Source organism: Rhineura floridana, chromosome 3 (assembly GCF_030035675.1).
Source record: "Rhineura floridana isolate rRhiFlo1 chromosome 3, rRhiFlo1.hap2, whole genome shotgun sequence".
NCBI classification, from domain to species: Eukaryota; Metazoa; Chordata; class Lepidosauria; order Squamata; family Rhineuridae; genus Rhineura; species Rhineura floridana.
Genome location: NC_084482.1, coordinates 10,643,838 through 10,666,446, shown reverse-complemented (window position 1 = coordinate 10,666,446; position 22,609 = coordinate 10,643,838). Strand labels below are relative to the sequence as shown.

The 22,609-nt window shown below is 45.4% G+C and overlaps 1 protein-coding gene across 2 annotated transcripts in view; it reads right to left on the bottom strand.

The window, feature by feature from the left end:
- NDUFB11 (NADH:ubiquinone oxidoreductase subunit B11) overlaps nucleotides 1-22,609 on the bottom strand; it is a 59,459-nt gene that overhangs the window by 24,296 nt on the left and 12,554 nt on the right. The gene's annotated exons all lie outside the window — the stretch shown is intronic.

Sequence of the window (22,609 nt, the reverse complement as noted above, 5' to 3'; positions counted from 1 at the left end):
CAAGACAGAGGCGCTGTGGGTTGGTGGTTCCCGAGTTCGGATAATTGGTCAGTTGCCTGCTTTGGATGGGGTCGTACTCCCTCTGAAAGAGCAGGTCCGTAGCCTGGGGGTACTCCTGGATCCATCTTTGTCGCTAGAGGCCCAGGTGACCTCAGTGGCTAGGAGCGCCTTTTACCAACTTCAGCTGGTGAGACAGCTGCGGACGTTTCTGGACGGGGATAGCTTGACAACTGTTGTCCACACACTGGTAACCTCCAGCTGGTGCAAAATGCGGTGGTGAGACTGCTCACTGGGGCAGGGTATCACCAACATGTCACCCTGCTGCTGAAAGAATTGCACTGGCTGTCCATTTGCTACCGGGCCAAGTTCAAGGTTCTAGTTTTGGTGTACAAAGCCCTATACAGCTTGAGACCAGGATACCTGAAAGACCGTCTTACCCCTTATATACCCAGTCGATCACTGCGCTCTGCAGGTGAGGTGAGGGGCTCCTGCAGATACCATCTTATCAGGAGGTTCATTCTGCACAATATAGGAAACAGAACTTTAGTGTGGCAGCACCTACCCTGTGGAATTCCCTCCTCTTGAATATTAGGCAGGCACCATCTCTGCTATCTTTTTGGCGCCTTTTGAAGACTTTCAACAAGCCTTTTAGGTTGAGACCTATCCCAGTCTGCGTCTGTGTTAGAATTGCTTAATATGTTTTTTAATAATGTTTTTAACCATTTTTTAAAGTTGTTTTTAATGCTGTTTTGTTTTAATGTATTTTAAATGTAAATGTACTGCCTTCAAGTCGATTCCGACTTATGGGCGACCTTATGAATAGGGTTTCATGGTAAGTGGTATCCAGAGGTGGTTTACCATTGCCTTCCTCTGAGGCTGAGAGGCAGTGACTGGCCCAAGGTCACCCAGTGCGCTGCATGGCTGTGTGGGGATTCGAACCCTGGTCTCCCAGGTCGTAGTTCAACACCTTAACCACTACACCACACTGTATTTTAATACACAATGTATTTTAAGATCTGTTTTTATGATGTTTTAAAGTGTTTTTAGCGCTTTGTTTGCCGCCCTGGGCTCCTGCTGGGAGGAAGGGCGGGATACAAATTAAATAATAAATAAATACATTAAAGTCTCAGGAGAAACCAGGACTACGGAGCTATATTCTTATGGAGGAGGAAGGCAATGACAAGTTAATCAGGCCCATGTGTTAAGCCTTGAGGCAAGATAGCTGGGCTTAAGAATACAGCATGATGCAAAGGGGACACAGCAAACCTATCTGGGGTGTGTGTGCATTGTTTCAAAGGGCTTCTCCTAGTTGCCCCAGTACCAAAGCTCTCTCAACTCACTATTTTCCCTGCACTCCTCCCTTTCTGTCCCAGACATCTTGCTATGACCAGCAGCACGGTTAGCAGCCTTACTCTGGAGCTCCCCTTAGGCAAGGCAACAGTTTCAGGTCACTATGATTTATTAAAGAGCACGAGCAGTCTTGCTGCTGCTTAAATATTTAAAGAGTCTTTGTACTGAGAGAAAAATTGGGCATGTGTGCGAACACACACATAGGCAGATAGCAGGTGCTGCGGAAAGCATGGTTCATCCTGTCTGAAGATTCAGTAAGAAGGTGGGAAAGGGAAGGAGCTACAGCCCCTCCAGCTGTTTCTAGTAGCTATTGCCCTCTGTTCAACTTTTGTTGTTGTTATGTGCCTTCAAGTCGATTATGACTTATGGCAACCCTATCAATCAGTGACCTCCAATAGCATTTGTCATGAACCACCCTGTTCAAATCTTGTAAGTTCAGTTCTGTGGCTTCCTGTATGGAATCAATCCATCTCTTGTTTGGCCTTCCTCATTTTCTACTCCCTTCTGTTTTTCCCAGCATTATTGTCTTTTCTAGTGAATCATGTCTTCTCATGATGTGTCCAAAGTATGATACCCTCAGTTTCATCCTTTTAGCTTCTAGTGATAGTTCTGGTTTAATTTGTTCTAACACCCAATTATTTGTCTTTTTCGCAGTCCATGGTATCCACAAAGCTCTCCTCCAACACCACATTTCAAATGAGTTGATTTTTCTCTTATCCGTCTTTTTCATTGTCCAACTTTCACATCCATACATAGAGATCGGGAATACCATGGTCTGAATGATCCTGACTTTAGTGTTCAGTGATACATCTTTGCATTTGAGGACCTTTCCTAGTTCTCTCACAGCTGCCCTCCCCAGTCCTAGCCTTCTTCTGATTTCTTGACTATTGTCTCCATTTTGCTTAATGAATGTGCATTATGATTGCTTTGTTCTTCTTTAGCTTTACTCTGATTTTCGATACGACCAGTTCATGATCTGTACCACAGTCTGCTCCTGGTCTTGTTTTTGCAGAAAGTATGGAACTTCTCTATCTTCTGCTACCAACTATATAATCAATTTGATTCCTATATTGACCATTTGGTGATATCCACGTGTATTTTCAGTTGCTCAAAAAATGTGTTCGCAAGAAACAAATTATTGGCTTCACAGAATTCAGTAAGTCTTTCTCCTGCTTCATTTCTGTCTCCTAGGCCCCATTTCCCCACCATTCCTAATTCTTCTCTGTTCCCTACTTTTGCATTCCAATCCCCCATCATTATCAGCACATCTTGTTTTGGTGTGTGATCAATTTCTTCCTGTACTTCTGCGTAAAATCTCTCCAATTCCTCTTCTTCTGCGTTTGCCATCGGAGCATAGACTTGGATGATGGTTATGTTGATAGGTTTCCCATTTAATCGCATTGATACCACTCGCTCAGACCTTGGGTGGTAGCTCCTAATTGCTCTTGCTACATCACTTCTCACTATTAAAGCAACCCCATTTCTTCTTAATTTCTCATTTCCTGCATAAAATATTTTGTAGTTGCCTGATTGAAAATGTCCCATTCCCATCCATTTTAGTTCGCTCACGCCAAGTATTGTAATGTTGATATGTTCCATTTCTTGCTTGACAATTTCTAACTTTCCCTGGTTCATGCTTCTCACATTCCATGTTCCTATTGTGTGTGTCATACAACTCCGGAGTCTCCTTTCGCATCTGTGCGCATCAGCCTCTGGGCTTCCTTTCGGCTTTGACCCAGCTGCGTCATTAGTCACAGCGCTACTCGTACTTGTCCTTTGTTCTTCCCCAGTAGCTCAGTGAGTGCCTTCTGACCTGGTGGTCTCATCTTCCAGCACTATCTCGTGTTGCATTTTGGATACTCTGTTCATAGGGTTTTCATGGTAAGAGGTATTCAGAGGTGGTTTACCATTGCCTTCCTCTGAGTTTGGATGCATCTTAGGCCTCATCCAAAAGGAGAGGAATTATCTATGTTTTCCATATCTGGTTTGTCATCTGACAGTCCTCACTTTGCCTGTTTGCTCTTTCCCGATTAAAAAAACCCATTTTTTTTGCGCCCGCACACGCAGCGGGAAGACCCGTACATTCTTTTCGCTCTTTCCCAGCCCCGCCTGTAAAATAACCCCCTATCAGCCAATTGGTCCGCAAAATATGACATTTGCTCCTCTCCCCCTTTGCAACGAAGCACAATAACGCGCATGCACTTGAATGTAAGAGCACGAAAGTTTGAATTTCCTGTGGCTATAATGGAGTTCCTTGCTGCTGGCCCCTCTGGAGCAGGGCGGGTGTGTGTGTGTGTCTCCAGGTGCTTATATGCCAGTAATTCCTGTATTTTCATTTGCTTCTATTTGCTTGTATTTGCGATATTACACGAAAACGTATGTATGTGTTTTTGCCTTTATGCATAGAAAACATTCTGGAGATACACGGCTGGCAATTCTACTTATTTCTCCAGAACTGCGTGTCATGTCTAGGAAGGAAGTGGGCAGCGCTGTGGGTGGATCCCCATCCAGTGCCCCATCACTTCCGATTGTAAATGCTCCTTCTAGGGATTGGGGAAGAGAGGGGGGCGAGGGAGCCACTCGCAGCGATTCAGCCCCCTCACGCAGCAAATGACAAGAACGGCAGAAGAGCCTCTCCCCCCTCTCCTCTCTGTCTGAGCGAAATCCCCCCCCCGAGCATTGTTTGGAGGCAGCCACAGCAGCAGCCAGCCAGCAAAGCCAGCTGGTCGGCGGTGAAATTGACAAGATCACGGAGGAGCCTATGGAGGAACGGGAGGCCTCCATGGGGCAGTGTTTGAGGGGCATGGGGGTGCTGAGGACGACAGGGGAAGCCACCCAAAGCAAAGGGGTGCCAAAGGGGAGCCGCTCGTGAAAGCAGGGTGCTCCGAAGGGCAAAAAAGGCAGCCGAACCCCGTTTGTGGCTGCTATCCGCACTGAGTTGGTCCAGGGAGAGACGGAGAAGGGGGAGGCCCCCTTCCCGAGCCTCCCTGAAGTGACCTGCTGCGGGGGAGCCCTTGGAGAGGTGTCAGGAGGGAAAGGGGAGCCCTGCGGGGCACGAGGGGCAGCCTGTCGCCCCATCTCCTCCTCAGGCAGCTGGCAGCATGTCAGTTTCAGAAGGGCTGCGAGGGCGGGAGCCCCTTTGCAACGAAGAGCAATTACGCCCCTGGGTCATGCTGTATTTGCGATATTTTGCAAAACCAACTGTATGCTTTTCTACTTTATGCATATTAATGTTTCTGGAGATACACACGGCTGGCAATTCCACTTATTTCTCCAGAAACGCAGGTAATGACGTGTCATGTCTAGGAGCTTTTCTAGAGTGCAGCGCTCGGCGGCGGCTCCCAGCTCCTCCACATTCTCTCTCACTTTGGGCAAAACGTGATGCTCCGTTGCCTTCACCCATCCCTCCTTCTCCCTTTCCTTCCCGTGGCCCTTTGCAAAGTGCCAGGCTCTCCTTTTCTCCCCTGTATGTGCACCTGTGCGTGTCTTTCTGTCTCCGAGTGAGGCGGAAAGAGCAAAGTGAGCTCCCCGCACCAACCAGCCGCACTTGAGTTAGAGCAGCCAGGAAAAGGGGGGCTTTACACACAACCACAATTGCAGATCTCACCCAGAGCGGCCGCCCAGTTCGCAGGCTGGCTAAAAATAAACTGCTCTTGCTGCTTCCGCGCAACTGCAGATATTTGCATCTGCGCAGTAGAAGTTGCCACACCACACCATTGCTCTGATTGGTTCTGTTTTCCCGGGCTTTCGCCAGACATTCGCACACATGCGCAAAAATGGAAATACGTGATTGGCTGAGAATGAGGGAAGAGGTATGGGGAACCGCCCAAGAACCGCCTATCACACACCCACAGCTGTTAAGTCCGTGGTATTCCATCCGAATGCCTGAAGGCACAGCGGATGATTCCTGATTTAAAAAAGCAAATCGCATTTTTTGCGGTAATGGAACTGCGGATTTAACCGTACAGAAATGCGCAAAAGAGCGCAATGTCATATGGATGACCGAAAAATAATGAATACACAAAGCGATCATGTCACACATTATACAGTCGTCTGGATGAGCCCTTTGTTTGTTGTCTCAGCTTTGACCATTCCACCTTGGGTGCCCCTGCTAGGAGTCTAGCCTCTTAGTCTAGACCCCTGATGGCATTGCTCTTAGCTTCTTCAACACTCTGAAACCCCCTCACCACATTAAGGTGGGCATACTAGAGGGGGCTGTTCATCTAGGGGACTTCCAGTTCTGCCCTCAGAACAAACCTCCTATCTTCAAAGATTTGTTTGTTTGTTTGTTTATTTATTTATTTATTATTTGATTTATATCCCACCCTTCCTCCCAGCATGAGCCCAGGGCGGCAAACAGAAGCGCTAAAAACACTTTAAAACAGATCTTAAAATACATTAAAACAAAACGTTAAAAACATTTTTAAAAAAGCTTTAAAAACATCTTTTAAAAAGGGTTAAAACATTATTAAAAAACATATTAACAAGCAATTCTAACACAGATGCAAACTGGGATAGGTCTCAACTTAAAAGGCTTGTTGAAAGAGGAAAGTCTTCAAAAGGTGCTGAAAAGATATTATCATCATCATCATCTTTATTTTTACCCCGCCCTTTTTCCAAAGCTGAAACTCAGGGCGGCTTACAAATAAAAATGAATACATATAATAAAAACATACAAAACCCTGCATTTAAAATTGAATTAAAGTATATACAACATTAAAACTTTTATACACTTAAAATTATTCAAAAAACAGTTTAAAAATAGTGCAATTAAGGCAGTAAAACAATACCACACACCTCTTAAACGCTATCCTTAAACATCTTCTATTCCAAAGGCCTGTCGGAATAAAAAGGTCTTTACCTGCTGACAAAAGGACAGTAGGGAGGGGGCCATTCTTGCCTTCCTCAGAAGGGAGTTCCAAAGCCTGGGGCAGCCACTGAAAAGGCCCCATCCCGCATCCCCACCAATCGTTCTTGTGAAGGTGTTGGGACTGAGAGAAGGGCCTTTCCTGAGGATCTCAGGGCCCGGGCAGGCTCATATAGGGAGATACGGTCTGACAGATAGCCTGGACCTAGACCGTATAGGGCTTTATAGGTCATAACCAGCACTTTGAATTGTGCCTGGAAGCAAACTGGGAGCCAGTGGAGCTGTTGTAACAGGGGGGTTGTATGATCCCTGTAACCAGCCCCAGTTAACATTCTGGCTGCAGTTAGTTGTACCAACTGAAGCTTCCAAGCAGTCTTCAGAGGCAGCCCCACGTAGAGCGCGTTACAGTAATCTAAACGGGATGTAACTAAGGCATGTGTCACCGTAGCCAGATCAGGCGTCTCCAGGAATGGGCGCAGTTGGCGCACTAGTCTCAGCTGTGCAAAAGCCCTCCTGGCCACTGCAGACACCTGGACCTCCAAATTTAAGGCTGAGTCCAGGAGCACACCCAAACTGAGAACCTGTGTCTTCAGGGAGAGTGTAACCCCATCCAGCACAGGCTGAATCCCTATTCCCTGATCTGCCTTTCGACTGACCAGGAGCACCTCTGTCTTGTCTGGATTAAGCTTCAGTTGGTTCACCCTCATCCAATCCATCACTGATGCCAGGCACCGGTTCAGAACCAAGACAGCTTCCTTGGCGTTAGGTGGAAAGGATAAACAGAGTTGGGTGTCATCAGCATACTGATGGCACCGAACCCCAAACCCCTGGACAACCTCTCCCAGCGGTTTCATGTAGATGTTGAATAGCATGGGGGACAGAACTGAACCCTGAGGCCAACAGCCAAGGAGTCGAACAGGAGTCCCCCAGCACCACCTTCTGGGTACGCCCCTCCAGGAAGGAACGGAGCCACTGTAAAACAGTGCCCCCAAGTCCCATCCCGGTAAGGCGGCCCAGAAGGATACCATGGTTGATGGTAGCGAAAGCTGCTGAGAGGTCCAAAAGAACCAACAGGGACACACTCCCCTGTCCAGTTCTCTGCGTAGGTCATCCACCAAGGCAACCAAAGCCGTCTCCGTCCCATAACCAGGCCTGAAACCAGACTGAAATGGATCCAGATAATCCGTTTCATCCAGGAATCTCTGGAGCTGGGAGGCCACCAGATGCTCTATTAACTTGCCCAGAAATGGAATGTTGGACACTGGCCGATAATTATCCATTATAGAGGGATCCAGGGAGAGCTTTTTCAGCAACGGCCTTACAACAGCCTCCTTTAGGCACATTGGAACTCTGCCTTGTTGTAGGGAGGCACTGACCACTCCCCTCACCCACTCGGCCAGTCCCCCTCTGGCACTTTTAATGAGCCAGGAGGGGCAAGGGTCTATCAGACATGTGGTGGCTCTCACTTCTCTAAGGGTCCTGACCACATCCTCGGGCTGTACAAATTGAAAAGAATCCATTATTACTGGGCAAGCAGGAGCCAGAGTTACATCCCTGAGACTGTATCAACTATAGCGTCCAAGTCGGAGCGAATCTGAGTGATTTTATCCGTAAAGTGCCGTGCAAATTCTTGACAGCGGGCTGAAGAGTGGTCTGTATTACCCTCTTGGGGGTCAGAATGTAAAAGACCCCTGACCACTCGAAACAGCTCCGCTGGATGGCTCCCTGCAGACGCAGATAGCAGAGATGGCGCCTGTCTAATATTCAAGGGGAGGGAATTCCACAGGGTAGGTGCTGCCACACTAAAGGTTGGAGCACTCTGTTCTGAATCACACACGGCTCCTTCTCAAGGGAGACACAACTTCATTTAGATATGGATCTTGCATACCTCACAGGACACTCACCTTCCAGTCCCATCCATCTCTTAAGCCCAGGCCTTCAAAATGACTTGCAGCCAACTAAGCCAAATGCAGCCCATCTGCTACATATGGCAGCCCATCAGGGGCTCGGTAACCCTCTCACTTTTACTACCTGCCTGGGATTGCAAAAAAGAGGAGGGTGAAGGATTACCAGGACCTAGAGCCTACAATACATGGGGGGTGGGCTGCATTTGACTTGGCGAATCAAAAGTAGTATACAGGCCTGGCTTAGGTTACCTGATTCTCTTAACTACTTCCATGTAAAAATCATTCTCTCAGCCTAGCCTACCTCACAGGGCTGATGCAAGGAGGAACTGAGACAACCCCATGCATACTGACCTGAGCTTTTTGCAGGAAGGGCAGAATACACATGTGATAAGTGAAATTAAAAAAGAAAAATGGCCAAGGCTCTTGCAAGCACTGCAGATCTAGGCAGGTGTTTGGCCTAGGCATGGGCTCTTTATGGATACAAGGGCTTTAAGTGTGTCTAATTTTAAAGGATATTTTATATGCATTTGTAAGAGCTATATATACCAGACTCTAGAAAAGAAGAGGATTAGAAATCCTACAATTCAATAATAGGGTGGCAACACAATACAATTGAGATTGTACCCCTGATTTCTATTGTCCAATAAGAGTCTAAGGAGGCAAAGTGCTTCTTTTCCTCCACAATCACTACCGAAATATATAGGAACGGTGGAACATAGCAAGTTCTACTGCACTGACAGAACAACAGAAGTGATAAATATCAAATGCATATTATCTTGAAAAAAGACAACTTAGTGACTCACACCTCCCTTTGGCGACGGCTGATGCTTACTTGAAGGGAAACCACCTCTATGGACTTGTGTAGGATATCTACATATAGGCATTAACAAGCAGGGGTAAGGAAAAAAAGTGAGCCGTTGAATTTTAAACATCTTATATTTGATCCCAAGCCGCTCCCCCCGCCCCCAGTGCGGTGCAATGTTACCCTCACCCTAGACTCAGGGGAACCAGTGTGGTGTAGTGGTTAGAGTGTTGGACTATGACCTGGGAGACCAGGGTTCGAATCCCCACACAGCCATGATGCTCACTGGGTGACCTTGGGCCAGTCACTGCCTCTCAGCCTCAGAGGGAGGCAATGGTAAACCACTCCTGAATACTGCTTACCATGAAAACCCTATTCATAAGTCAGAATCGACTTGAAGGCAGTCCATTTTCATTTTCAGACTCAGGGGAAGGGCCATAACTCAGCGGTAGAACATCTCCCTTTTATGCAGAAGGACCCAAGTTCAATCTTCGGAATCTCCAGGATGCACTTGGAGAAAACCTTGCCTGAAACCCTGGACAGCCACTGCCAATCAGTGCAGACAATACTGAGCTAGATGGACCAATGGTTTGACTCAATTTAAGGCAGCTTCCTACGTTCTTACGGCTCAATTTCCAAGCACATAAGCACCCCATACAAAGTTATTAGCCAGTGGGTTTTATGTTCCACACTAACATGACAGCAAGGCAATGAAGCTTTTTTTGGGGGGTAGCACAAACAAGAAGCTATGTGTGGAGCCCTGATCCACGTTCCTCTCCCAAGCCCTGACCCGCTTCCCCCCCCCCCGAGTCCAACTGCGTGTCAGGCATCAACTTGGCAAGCTAGGAAGTGGGGGTGTCAGCCATGATAAGCTACCAGTGGAGGCTGATTATTCCATTATTGGCAAGTCTCCTGTAATACCTGACCCCACAAACTGCTCAATGCAGGTGTGTACTTCCAACCCAGCACTGAAGATGTTAATGCAGCAGCAGCAGCAATCCTCGCACTGGAGCCACCTTTCCCTCCATAGCCCTTCATTTTGGGCTGTTTGAAAAGATGCTGCACTTGGAACTATCCAAAAGGATATTCCAACAGACCGCCAGATTTCTTAGCACACAAACTGTTCAGAGGAGGGGTAGCTTCGTGAGGATAGGGGGTGGCTGAGCTACCAGACTTCAAAGCTTTTCCTGAACTTAGCTCATTCCTATTTGGAAGATGCCTGCCAGTGGCCCCTAAAGATTTCTTTTCACATTGTAATAGCTTGCCTCATCAACACTTTCATGGATTAAACACTGCTGTCTATTTCTGGCGTTCAGTGTCACCACTGAGGGGACTCAAAAGGGCAAAGCTGCATGGCATTCACAATTTCATGCCACAAACATGCAGCATAGCACCTCGAGAAACTGAGCTTTCCAATTTCAAAAAATGAAACTGCAACTTAATCAAACCTAGTGGGCGCAAAGGAATGTTTGGAAAGCAGGAGAACTTTCAGAATCCAGAATGAAGTTCAGGAGGGTTTCTGTCCCCTCGCTGGACAGGATTTCACAACAATGTCTGGCCAGATATTCTCTCAAGGCTACTATTCAGTCCCTAGGAGCTACCGGGTCTCCTGCACTTCCTTGTATCTCTCTGTTATCCTTTGCCCCCCTTCTACTGTCTGCTAGACTATTGTTATTTCACATGGCCATCAGCCTTATGAACGTCTCTTAATGCATGTGGGGATTGTGGCTCACTACATTTTGGAAAGTCTTTGAAAGATGGTTTGAGTCACATTAAAAATGGTGGCGTGAATCAGGCTTTAGAAGCCCAGGAAAACTTCGAATGGGAAAATGTTTATAAAAACATCATTTAATATATAGTCATTAGTGGATTTGATAAATCATACTGCAACTTTTTGTGCCTTCTTGATACAAGAACCTTCATTTATTTTGCACAACACACTTATACCAATGCTGGAGGCCTCATCTAAGTGTCCATACCCATTTCATCACCTCTGTTCCAGGAATAACACCCAGCAGATCTGGTTCCCAGCACATAAACAGACCTTATGCTTAGGCCCCCCTTTATAAAGCTTTGCAGTGCAATTATATGCATGCCTACCGAGAAGTAATCTCCAGTGAATTCAATGGGGCTTACTTCTAGGTAAGTTAGGTTAGGACTGCAGCCTTATAGCACAAGCCAAACTATGTCTGCTCAGAAGTAAGTCCTATTGAATTCACTGGGGTTTACTCCCAGGGAAGTTAGGTTAGGACTGCAGCCTAAGACCTTCGTTTATTCATCACTGGACACCAACCTTTAAAAACCAGCGAGGCTGTTTATTTTTTTGAGATGATTTTGATTCCAACATAACTGTAAAAGGTAAGACAAGGAAAATGGCTTTAAAAAGATGATTACATGTTAAGTTCTCTCACCTTCCTTTCAAAATCTCAATATAGGTGCCTTTCTGAGGTTTGATAGTATACATCTACTATATATTTGGGAAAGTTGTTTGCTATGCATTTGGACACCTCTTAAGGTTTTGTAACCAAATTTTGCACAACAGTTCCCAAGATCAAGGAGCAGATTTTTCACCTATGTTTGGATACAATTGAATGCCACTTTGAATGAAGATGATGGATTGAACGTTTCAAACGGCACTTATTTTTTTGGTTTCTTAGAATTCCTGAGCAACACCAGGTATGAGGCTGCTAGGATTAATTTAAATTGAAACAATTAAAGTAGATGCTTCACTAAAGCTTTTTTAAGTCAGGAGACAACTGTGATTTTGTCCCATATTCCGATATCATTATACAGAACTCCCCCCACCCAGTACTTCATACAATCCCTCCTACTTCTGTCTGTCATCTTGACATAGGGCAGCGGTGGGGATGCGTCAGAACAACCAGCAGGAACAATGGCCTGACTGGGTTTGCCACTTCGAAATGATCCAAGCAGTGCCCTCTGGTGCTACACTTCCACTTGCTTTCCATTAATTTTTCCTGTTGCCAGCTCTAATCAGGGCTGTTGTCACACACTTTGCCCACCAGAAGCAGCGTAATAAACTGGCACTTGTCTGGCATCTCTGAAGGCAGTCTTTGGGAGCCTTTGCATGTCACTTACTGCCCAGGCACGCATCCAGAATCCCTCTCCCCACCCCAGCTCCATAGGCAATCCTTGTAGAGCTGCTGCCTTTCCCAGAAATGGATGCAGTTTCACAACACAAGGCTCACTGCACTGTGACTCCACATCCATGTTATGCAAGTAAGACAGTCAGGCAACACTGGAAAACAGGTGGCATACCAATGCCTGGCAAATAGCACTGGCAGAAAAACTCACTGATGGACTAAAAACTGCAAGAGGACAAAAAAGCGACTTTGAAGTGACATGGTCCATCTTCATTTCCATGGCTTCTTGTGGAAGGAATCAACTAACAAAAATGAATCTATCCAAGGAAAGACTCTATTTGGGGTTTTTGTATACCTTTGTTTGGATTGTTTTTACTGGTTATTGTTTGTTTGTATTCTACAAACATGAGTAAAAATATTTAGAAAAAGAGACCATAAAACAGCGCATAAGAGCATACTGCAAATTCAGTAATATAAATAAATTTACACAATCTGACATTTCTTGGTGAGAAGCAATATTTTATATATATTTCAATGTGTCTACTCAGAGTAGGACTAGCACTGCATATATCCCATTGTTTCTTTGTTCATTCCATTTTTAACCCACCTTCAACCCAAAGGTTTCCAGGGTTGAATTCAGATGAATTAAATTAAAGAATAACAAATACATTAAAATATAAAAACATGCAGCATTACATAAGACCGTTAAATCAGTAGATATCACAAAACAGCAATCCCAGCAGCAGGAGGGATCAGATCTTCAACTCAACCTTCCCCAAATGCCTGAAAGGTGGCAGCATCAAGGGAAGAAGAAGCAACCAAAGGAGTTTAATTATAATATGACTTGGGGGCCATAAAGAAGACAGAGGTTGCCAGCATCATGTAAATTGCAGGGTGCCCCTCTCTAAAATACCAGAAACGCCAGCAGACGTTGCAGACATCTTTTCAGATTACCTCTATAAAGGATAGAAACTCACTTATTAAAAAATAAGAAGCAGAAATGTATTGGAATTCAAGCACACACACAAAACCGTTCACACCTGACTGCTCTGCTCATCTACCTATCTGTAAGTTGTCATCTTTCTGGGCAAGAACAGCAAAACTGTGCAGTGATGGATGAGTTAGCAATTCTTCCTACAGGTCCAATTGATAAGTCTTACGAAGGCCCCACTTAGCCATGCTGTAAATGAACTCAGGCACATATCCTGTTATTGTCAGGACCGCTGCAGGTGAGTCATTTCCCAAGCTCACCCCGTTCCTCTCTGCAGACAGGAGGCCAGATGCCCCCTAGAGCTATTCAAACTAACATGGCTGGAGAAATCATTTCCAATCAGCCACTTACTGAAAAATGTATTGCCCCCAAGAATGGCAAAGCCCCCAGCAACAGCAAATGCAGCACCCTGTTCCCGCCTAGTCCACGGAAGCCCACGTTCTACTATTCAGCAGAATTTAGATAGGCAGTTTGAACTTCCTTAAAGAACTTTAATCCATTTCCTGCTCCCCAATATCAAGCACAACCCACCTGCCCTGTGCTTGACCCAGCTTTACTTTTAGCCCTTCAAAAATACACCTAAATGCACCTATTTGCACTTTCAAACCTGACTTTCCCAGAGTTCCTTCTTCCTTTATTCACTCTGGTTCATGTCTAATGCAGAACTTGGAGAGGTTACTTTTTTTGAACTACAACTCCCATCAGCCCCAGCCAGCATGGCCACTGGATTGGGCTGATGGGAGTTGTAGTTCAAAAAAGTAACTTTTCCAAGCTCTGGTCTAATGTAATGTCTGACTCGGCTCCCTCATTTTTTTAAGCACACAGAAATGTCACAAAAGGGTAAGGGGGGAAGGTACAGAGATATGATCCAGAAAATCAGCTTACCCTTATGGAGGAAAACAAATTCTTGAAGCTGGAAAGGGAAGGAAGAGAGATCAACCCAGAATCAGGCTTCCTGCTGCAATGTGCAAGACTAAGCTGTTGTTTTCATATGCCAACAGCTCAGAACATCAAGCTAGAGACTCAGGCTGTGGGCACACTAGTCACCTACAGCAAAGTGTTTCCATTGGACACATTTGGAGGGGCAACTGATTGATCTGCTGATCAGTTGCAAAATCTCTTTGAAGTTGAATTTAAAAAAGCTGATCCCAAGGTTTTACAATAAAAGGGGCAGGGTTTAACTAGCATCATGTGCCCTCATTTTCAGCAAAGAGAAGTAGAGACACACTGGAACTGGCAGAACACTAAGTGTGTCTCTACCCTCAGTGTATTTATTACTTTTGATAGAAGCCCTCAAGAGCTGTTAAGGCCAAGCTCCAGAGTATCAAGGATGGTACCCTATTCAGCTCCCCCCCATCCCTCCTCTTTCCGTGGCATGACTGCATTTCTAAGGATGCTTGCACTTAAGACACCCTTAATAGTGATTCATCAAATGAACAGTTGACAGAGAAAGTCGTGAAATGTTTCCTCAAACATTTCCAAAGAAAGGCTGAACTACCATCCACCAAGAAATGGATGGATTGCCTTCAGCTTGACTGAAGACCAAGGCTATGAGTTCAAATCTGTTAAGATCAATCAACACAAACCTTTAGGTGATTAATTTGCAAGGGGGCAATTTTAATTGGCAAGTTTGTAAGATAAGGAGAGCACATAGGTTTGCTTTTGGGGCAATTTTGATTCTACTGTGCTACTAAAATAGGGGAATAAATGGAGAGAGAAAATAGTGGAGGCAGCCTTTACTTCTAACAAAGAATACCTAATGATGTGTATGATAGCTTCCACTTCCTTCAATGACCTCACTAGGGTGTCCAACTAAATCCATTTCCACCTGGCTGCAGCAGAGGGAGGGAGAGACACTAGAATCTCCACTACTGGCCTGGCTGGGATCAACAGCCATTTTGGTTCCTCCTCTCCCAGAACAGCCTCCTCAGTTGCCATTCCAACCAATCTCCAGAATAACACTTAGGTAACTTTTTTTTGTTACTTTAAGAAGTGGAACCTGAATTTACTTTTTCTTCAGATTGTTTTTACATCACATCTACTACACTGCAAGCCCACGGGCAAGGGACTTTTCTCATTTTCCAAACATCTCTAGAGTGGCTAACTTTTTTGGGGGGGGGGCTTTATAAATTATTCATAATGATTGGGGTTCTGGAAACAAATGAAAGTTTAACTGACCAATAACTGGTCTTAACAGCCTCCAGATAATTAATCATCATCTGCATTTTAAAACAGGTGACAGCTTTCCGTGTAACAAACTGAGTTCCTTCCAGGTGTGCGAAGGCTTGTGGGTAAAAGAGCAGCTCTTTTCTTCCTTATCCTTTTCTACCTCATACCCAGCACAAGCAGAGAATGGACAAGCAGCGCTCAGATTTCTTCAATTAGCAGTAGCACTAAAACCAGGTATCTAGATGTGGTGGAAGAGTGCCAGGTAAAATTATCTTCCCTGACCTTTTGCTGACTGCATCTGAGGAGAGACTCCTTTTTCAGCCAAACACTAGAAAAGGTAACCTCCTTCATACTTTTTTTTAAGAACAAACCACTTAACAGAATGGAATGAAGTGTAGGGTACCATCTTAGTGAAGAATCTTACACTGGTGGGCAATATAACTTGGCTGAGGATGTGTGGGAATTACTGTGAATCAGAGGGATTACTCGGCCATTCAGCGAGCTATAGTTGTAAGGAGGAGATTATGAGTTTTGGATTTTTCTTATATGTCAAAAATAGAGAAAGTTTTTAACTGACCCCATAGTACAATTTGGGAAGAGCAAGAACACTGAATACAGTAAGATTAAGGCCACACATAAAACAGAGTTTAAAAAGTTATCTCATACCTGCTTGATCTGCAGATACGGTTCTTGCCACACATGCCACAGTCACATCTAGGTTAAACTACTACCAACACATTCTACAGGAAGTTTTGCTTTTGCAAAGTGCTTGGAAACTGCATCTGGTATGGATTTTTGTTGCCAAAGTGTTGATAGAAGCCTTTTTTTCTTTGTGCAAAGCAAAGTAAATGCCATGATATTTGATCTTCACTGACTACTGGCTTCCTATGAGTCCAACTCAAAATGCTGGTTATCATTAAAAGCCATAAAGAGTTTTGAAGAAGAGTATTTAAAGGACTGCTTCTCTACCAGTCAGCTAGGATCTTGCTGAAGTCTTTTGGGGAAGGCTCTGCAATGTCACACAACACTGTCAGAAGTACAGGTGATGGGTACACAGAACATCGTGTTCTCAGCTGCAAGATCCAGACTATGGAACTCACTACCAACTTCTCTCAGGCCTGCCCCTCCTTTGCTCCTACTTGCAATACATGGTTGCGGGTGCCTCAGGGATTGAGGCATAATACATTGCCCTTTGGGGGCTGACCCTTTGGCAGAGGATGGATAGGCGCTGAAGAGATGTGCTCAACCTGTGTGGGGCTGCTCCCAGAGCATGGCTCCATTGCCCATGGCTCTTTGTGCCACCCTGGGCACATATATATCAGCTGCTAACATACAAATGCTGTTACCAAGGTGGCAGTTACAGAGCTCTGAGGATGGAATGCTCAGAGGGGCTTCACTTGCAGAAGCTAAGTAGTGGTGGTACTGTCCTCCAGGGTCAGGCCATGTGGTGCCAATGTGTCCAGGGAGTAAATCCAAAAGTTCTCCCTTTTAGTCAATGCTGCTGGATCTGCTGGCATCTCTATCGCTGTAATGGAAAAGTCCAACAGGCTGTGACCCTCAATGCTGAAATGTTTTGCAACTGGTTGCTCCACTTTTTTTGTTAAGATTGCCGATTTGTGGTTTCTGAAGCGTGTGCATAGGTCAGTTGTGGTTTTTCCTATGGATTGGATATATCCTGGTCCTTTGCATTCGATGACTTAAATTATATTGCAGGACCTGCAGGTGATGTTCTGTTTGATGTAATATGTCCTGCCTGTCCTAGTGCTTGTGAAAACAGCTGTCTCCCTGAGGTACACACAGGTGATACAGCGTTTGGAGTGACAAGGATGAGACCCAGGATTGATGATAGGTGGCTTAAGCTCAGCTCTCACTAACAGTCTGCGCAAATTAGGAGGCTGTCGAAATGCTGCAACAGGAGGCTTGTTGATGGCTCTAGCAAGATGTTCAAAGTTTGCCAGCAATGGGTAGCTCTCCCTTATTGCTCGGTGATAGTTAGGAGATGCTGGATGGAAATCTACCACAAATGGAATCCGTTGCTCTCTGCTCTTTGACACCTCATTCTGATAGAGGAGGTTTTCTCTGGACAGAATGGAGGCTCAGTGGATGTTGTAATCGATAATATGTGGAGGATATCCTCTCAGAAGAAGGTGTTCTTTAAGTTCAATGATCCTTCTCTGGTATTTATTTTCAGTGTTGCAAGTAAGTTTGATTCTCAGAGCTAAGCTATACATAATGTTTTTCTTTATATGCTTAGGATGGTAGGATTTCCAGTTTAAATAGGTGTGGGCATCAGTGGGTTTGCTGTAGAGATCAGTTGCTATTTTGTTGTTTTCAATGGTGAGAAGGACATCAAGAAAAGGGATGTATGGATTATCACTTGTACTATTAAATGTAAACTTAATAGATGGATGGATACAGTTGATGTAATTTGTTCTAAACTCTCTTTATCATTTGTCCAGACCCTAAAGATGTCATCAATGTATCACCACCATATAAGTGGTTTGTTGATGGCCTTTTGGAGGATCTCCTGTTCCAGTTTCCCCATAAAGAGATTTGCGTATGATGGAGCTATGTATAGATAAAGATATATAGAAAGAAAGCAGCTCAGGATTATTTGAGCATAACCCTGCAATTGCATTCCTCTCTCAACCTCAAAGGTGGTCTCCTAGCAAACTTGGCCAAGAACCACCAACTAAAAGCCATAGCAGAGATAGCCAGGGCTGTGGAGTCAGAATTGTGGAGTCGGAAGCAATTTTGGGTGGAGTCAGAGTCGGAAGCAATTTTGGGTGGAGTCAGAGTCGGCAGAAATGTACTGACTCCGACTTCAAAATAAAATCAATATTTTAATATTAATATTAATTTATTTATATTAATACATTAATAAACATTTGCCATTTATGAAGGAGTCTGAGTTGGACAGTAGAAAAATAGAGGAGTCTGAGTCGGAGTCAAAGGTCTGACATACCGACTCCACAGCCCTGGAGACAGCTAGTCAGTGGCATTGGCTTCTTGTGTTCCCCAGACCACATCTACACATCTTGTGCCATAGAGCTGTTGAAATGGAACACGCTGAGGCAGGAAGTGAAACAAAGTCCCCAGATTTGATTAAGCACCATGTCTAGAGATAACCCTCCAGAGATACGGGTGGGCAGTTTGCACTTCTCCACCCCGAAGAATACCCCACTGGTTGGAAGGGAGGTGGCATTTTCAGTACCTCCTGAACCCTTTTCTCCTTGGTGGAAAATTTCTCAAGTGGAAATTTAGTTTCCCAGTTTCCCCTTCTATTCTTGCCCCTCCTAACCCATCAGAAATACAGCAGTCACTACTGTTAATTTCCCCTGGGCCTAATAAATGGCTACCCCCAGGCCTCCCCGGTTGCTACCTTCCCCATGCAGCATCAGTGCTGACACACACAGAGCCTGTATAAAACATCGCCTGGAGCAACGAAACCAACTCCTGCCTAAAGACGCAGCAACCGATGCCTCCCGCTCATACGCAGGCAATCTCCCCACTTCCTTCTCCTAGCCCACCTAGTATTGAGCGCTAATTATGGAGCCAGGTTTGAAATTGCTCCCAAGATGCTCGAATGTCTCATCATATTTCCATCCAGCATGGAGGGTATGAGTCTGTTCTGGCTCCTGGTTAATGTCACTTCAGGGGTATACAGAGAGAACGGCTGCTAAAGTGAACCTGGCAGGAGATTTATGGCAGTGGCACTGTGAGGCTGGGGGAAATCTCATTTCTCTACAAGCAGGGGCTTCTTAACCACTCACTCATTGGGAACAGAAGTGGATTGTGATCCCAGTATCACTTCTACATAGGCTGCTGCCCAAGCAGAAGGTAGGCACTCTGCTTACTCAGAGAAATTAACTGTCAGAGCTCAGCTCACTTCAGACATAACACTTACATTACGTCAGGAGAACAGGAGTGTTCCCTCCCCCCCTTTCCTCAGTTCACAGTTTGTAAATCCACTTCTAACCATGGTTGCTAACTAACAGTAATGAACAAAAAGGCTGGTACAGATGTAATGCTAACCATCATTAGCTCTGACATGCAGAGGAAGGGGGAATGGCCACGCTAGCAGGGAGAGTAAGAAGCCATGGAGCCCTCCAGATCAGGCAATGCTGTGTCTTCACTGAGTCTTCCAGATGCTACAAGTCTAATGACAAAGGTTGCATATGCTTATTGCCAACACAAGCCACACTTAGTTTGGTAGTTGAATATCTCTGGCAGTGTCGGGTTCAATGTCCCAACCCAAACTGGGGTGTGGGGAGGGGAAAAGAGTTTGTGATCTCTCATAATTTTTCTACTTTTGCTTCTCCCATGTCTCCCTTTTGTTATCCAGGCCCCGGCCCCCTGATATTTGGACTGTAATCTCCTCAAGGAGAGATTTGACTTTTTGCTTGTAACTAGAATTTGATGTTCCATGTAGTGCGAAAGGCTGTAGATCAGTGGAAGAGCTCATTCTTCGCATGCAGAAGGTTTCAAGTTCAATTCCCAGCATCTCCAAGCAAGGGTGAGAAATACTGCCATCTGAAATCCTGTACAGCCATTACCAGTCAGCACAGATCAGGGATGGCGAACCCAGTGCCCTCCAGATGTTGCTGGATCCACAACTCCCATTATTTCTTACCATTGGCCATGCTGGCTAGGGACAATGGGAGCTGAAGTCCAATAGCGTCTGGAGGGTCACAGGCTCCTCATCTCTGATATGGATAATACTGAGCTAAATGGACCTGTGTTCACATCCAGCATGGATGTGCTGGCTGGATGTGAGGGGAGGTGTAGGCCAGTTGTACTTCAGCAACATCTGGAGGACCACAAGTTCCCCACACTCTAAAGCCTTAAGATGCCACAAGACTCTTTTGTTGTTTATATTGTAGAACCAGAATACGAAATATACAGGCCCACAAAGCTGGATCAAGAACTTGGGAGGGGAGTAGGTGGGGAGAAATACACAATACTCTAGGACAGGGATTGGGAACCTCAGGGCAGGTGGTCAAATGTGGCCCTCCAGGAATCTCTCCAGCTCTCCAAGACAACCCCCCTCTCCTGAGGCCCCACCTCTCACCAGCCCTGCTCTTCCCCTTCCTCGAGTGATTTTGCCTGGCTTTTGCCTGGCTGTGTCCTGTACTGTGGTAATGTCTCTTGCTTATCTGAATGGGGGACAGATGTGTGCATGTGTAAGAGTCTAAGAGCCTAAGAGTCACATCCATTGCACCCCCCACTTCTGCTTCTGGCTTCACCCCCCACTGACACGTCCCCTCCCCCCGGAAGTTGCCCATGAGGGAATGCAAACGTTCTCCACCCTTGCTCAGGGAAGATACCACCCCAGTCCTATCAGTCAGCCACACACCACTAGCAACCTCCCTAACATAACAGCAAAATAAGCCAATCCAAAGCAGGCGTCCACCAAATACAAGCATGACAGCAATTCTAAGAGTAATTCACACATTACAGTTTTTTAGCTTGTACACACACAAAATGTAACTTGCACAGTCAAATAAATGCTTACAACACCCCTCCCCACCCTCAAGCTGCATTGGCCATGGCTCGTTGCCACACATAGTCATGGCAGTGAACACATTAGCTGCCAAGTAATGTGTTATGCAGCTCTGTGTGTATGTGGCTATTGGGGTGGGGGCTCTGTGTTCAGATCCAAGCTCCTCTGTGAAGTGGTAGTTGCATTGCTTTCATTTGCCCTCACTGCCTTTGTACTGCTCTCTTCTTCTCCATGTTCTTCTGTTCTGTCCATCTATACACTTACTCCTTTTGGGATTATAAACAGTGCTAACATATGCCCCAGAAGGTTTGACGTGGAGTACCAGAAAGAAAGAACTCAGAAAGCGGTAGGGCAGAAACCCTAAGTTTCTGCAGACTGTGAAGTTTCAATCACTATGCAAGATCAGAAATTATCTTTCCCCCACCCTTAAACAAATTAGAAGACAAAACTGGTGATGTGTCTAAAGGGTAATGGTGGATTCACATGAAATCAACTGAAAACATTTTCTTTAAAAACAGGAGAGAGGAACAAAATGACCAGAATGAGGACTATAGGGAAGCATTTGTCCAAACAAAGAAGACATCAAGAGGCAACACTGGGGCAAATTTTGCACAGGTTGTAAAGGCCAGTCATGGTCCTTTCCTTTTACAATCCACAGGTACAAAGTCATGCCTGTTGCTGCACCCAGTTTTGCTTGTGCCCCTGCCCACCACTGCCATGCAGCCCCCAAAGGGGTGCCCACAAGGGAATGTGGTGTTTGGGCTGAAAAAGATTTCCCACCTTTGCTCTAAGCCCTACTAACCAACCAGGACTGACCACAGACATACAAGCATTCTGGATCACAGAGGGATTCTAGCCCCCTTTTCTTGCCACCAGTAATCACCTATAAAAGTGACATAAAAATGTCTTCCCATCTCCTTTTGCATTTCTGGTGATCATTTGACTGGGAGAGGACAAAGGCATGCAGTGGCTGCTGGACAAACAGAGGAATGCCTTCCCTGCTCATTTCTCAGTTGACTTGGCAATGGGGTGAATGTGCATTCACAAACACTCATTGCAGTTTGCTTCATAACTGCCGCCCGGCTCAGAGGCGATCCTGCCATGAGATGATGGCTACCTCAGGGTGATGGATTTTGGGCATCAAAGGTAGCTGAGTGGAGACAGACAGACAGACAGATCTGACCCCAGGGTACCGTCCATTATGCAGTTCTCCTGTACAAGCACCACTGAAGCGAAGGTGGCTACATTCACGCCATATTTATTTATTTATTTAAAACATTTCTATGCCGCTCTATCTTCGAAGAAGCTCAGAGCGGCGAACAATTCCGTGATAAAAAATACAATGTAAAAACAACAGTAGCAGCTAAGATTACCCATTTAAAACAACGTTAGATAGTAAGCCCTATACAATAAAATGATCCTAATCATCTCATAGGTAAAAGATTTCCTAATCCTTAATCCGGGTTAAAAGCAAGACGAAAAAGATATGTTTTAACCTGGCGACGAAATGCAGGGAGTGAGGAGGTTAACCGTGCCTCTATAGGCAGAGAGTTCCAGAGTCTCGGGGCGATAACTGAGAACGCCCTGTCTCTGGTTCCTACTAGATGAACTTGGGTGGAAGAGGGTATCTTAAGGAGGGAGTTATCGGAGGACCTAAGAAAATGGGGAGGGTTATAAAAAGACAGCCGGTCAGATAGATAGACAGGACCCAAGCCGTAAAGGGCTTTAAATGTCAACATCAGCACCTTGAACTGAGTCCGGAAGCAGATGGCAACCAATGCAGATGTTGCAACAGAGGAGTTGTGTGAGCACGAATATCGGCTCCTGTTAGCATTCTTACAGCTGCACGTTGGACCAGTTTAAGCTTCCGAACTGTCTTCAAAGGCAGACCCACGTAGAGTGCGTTGCAGTAGTTG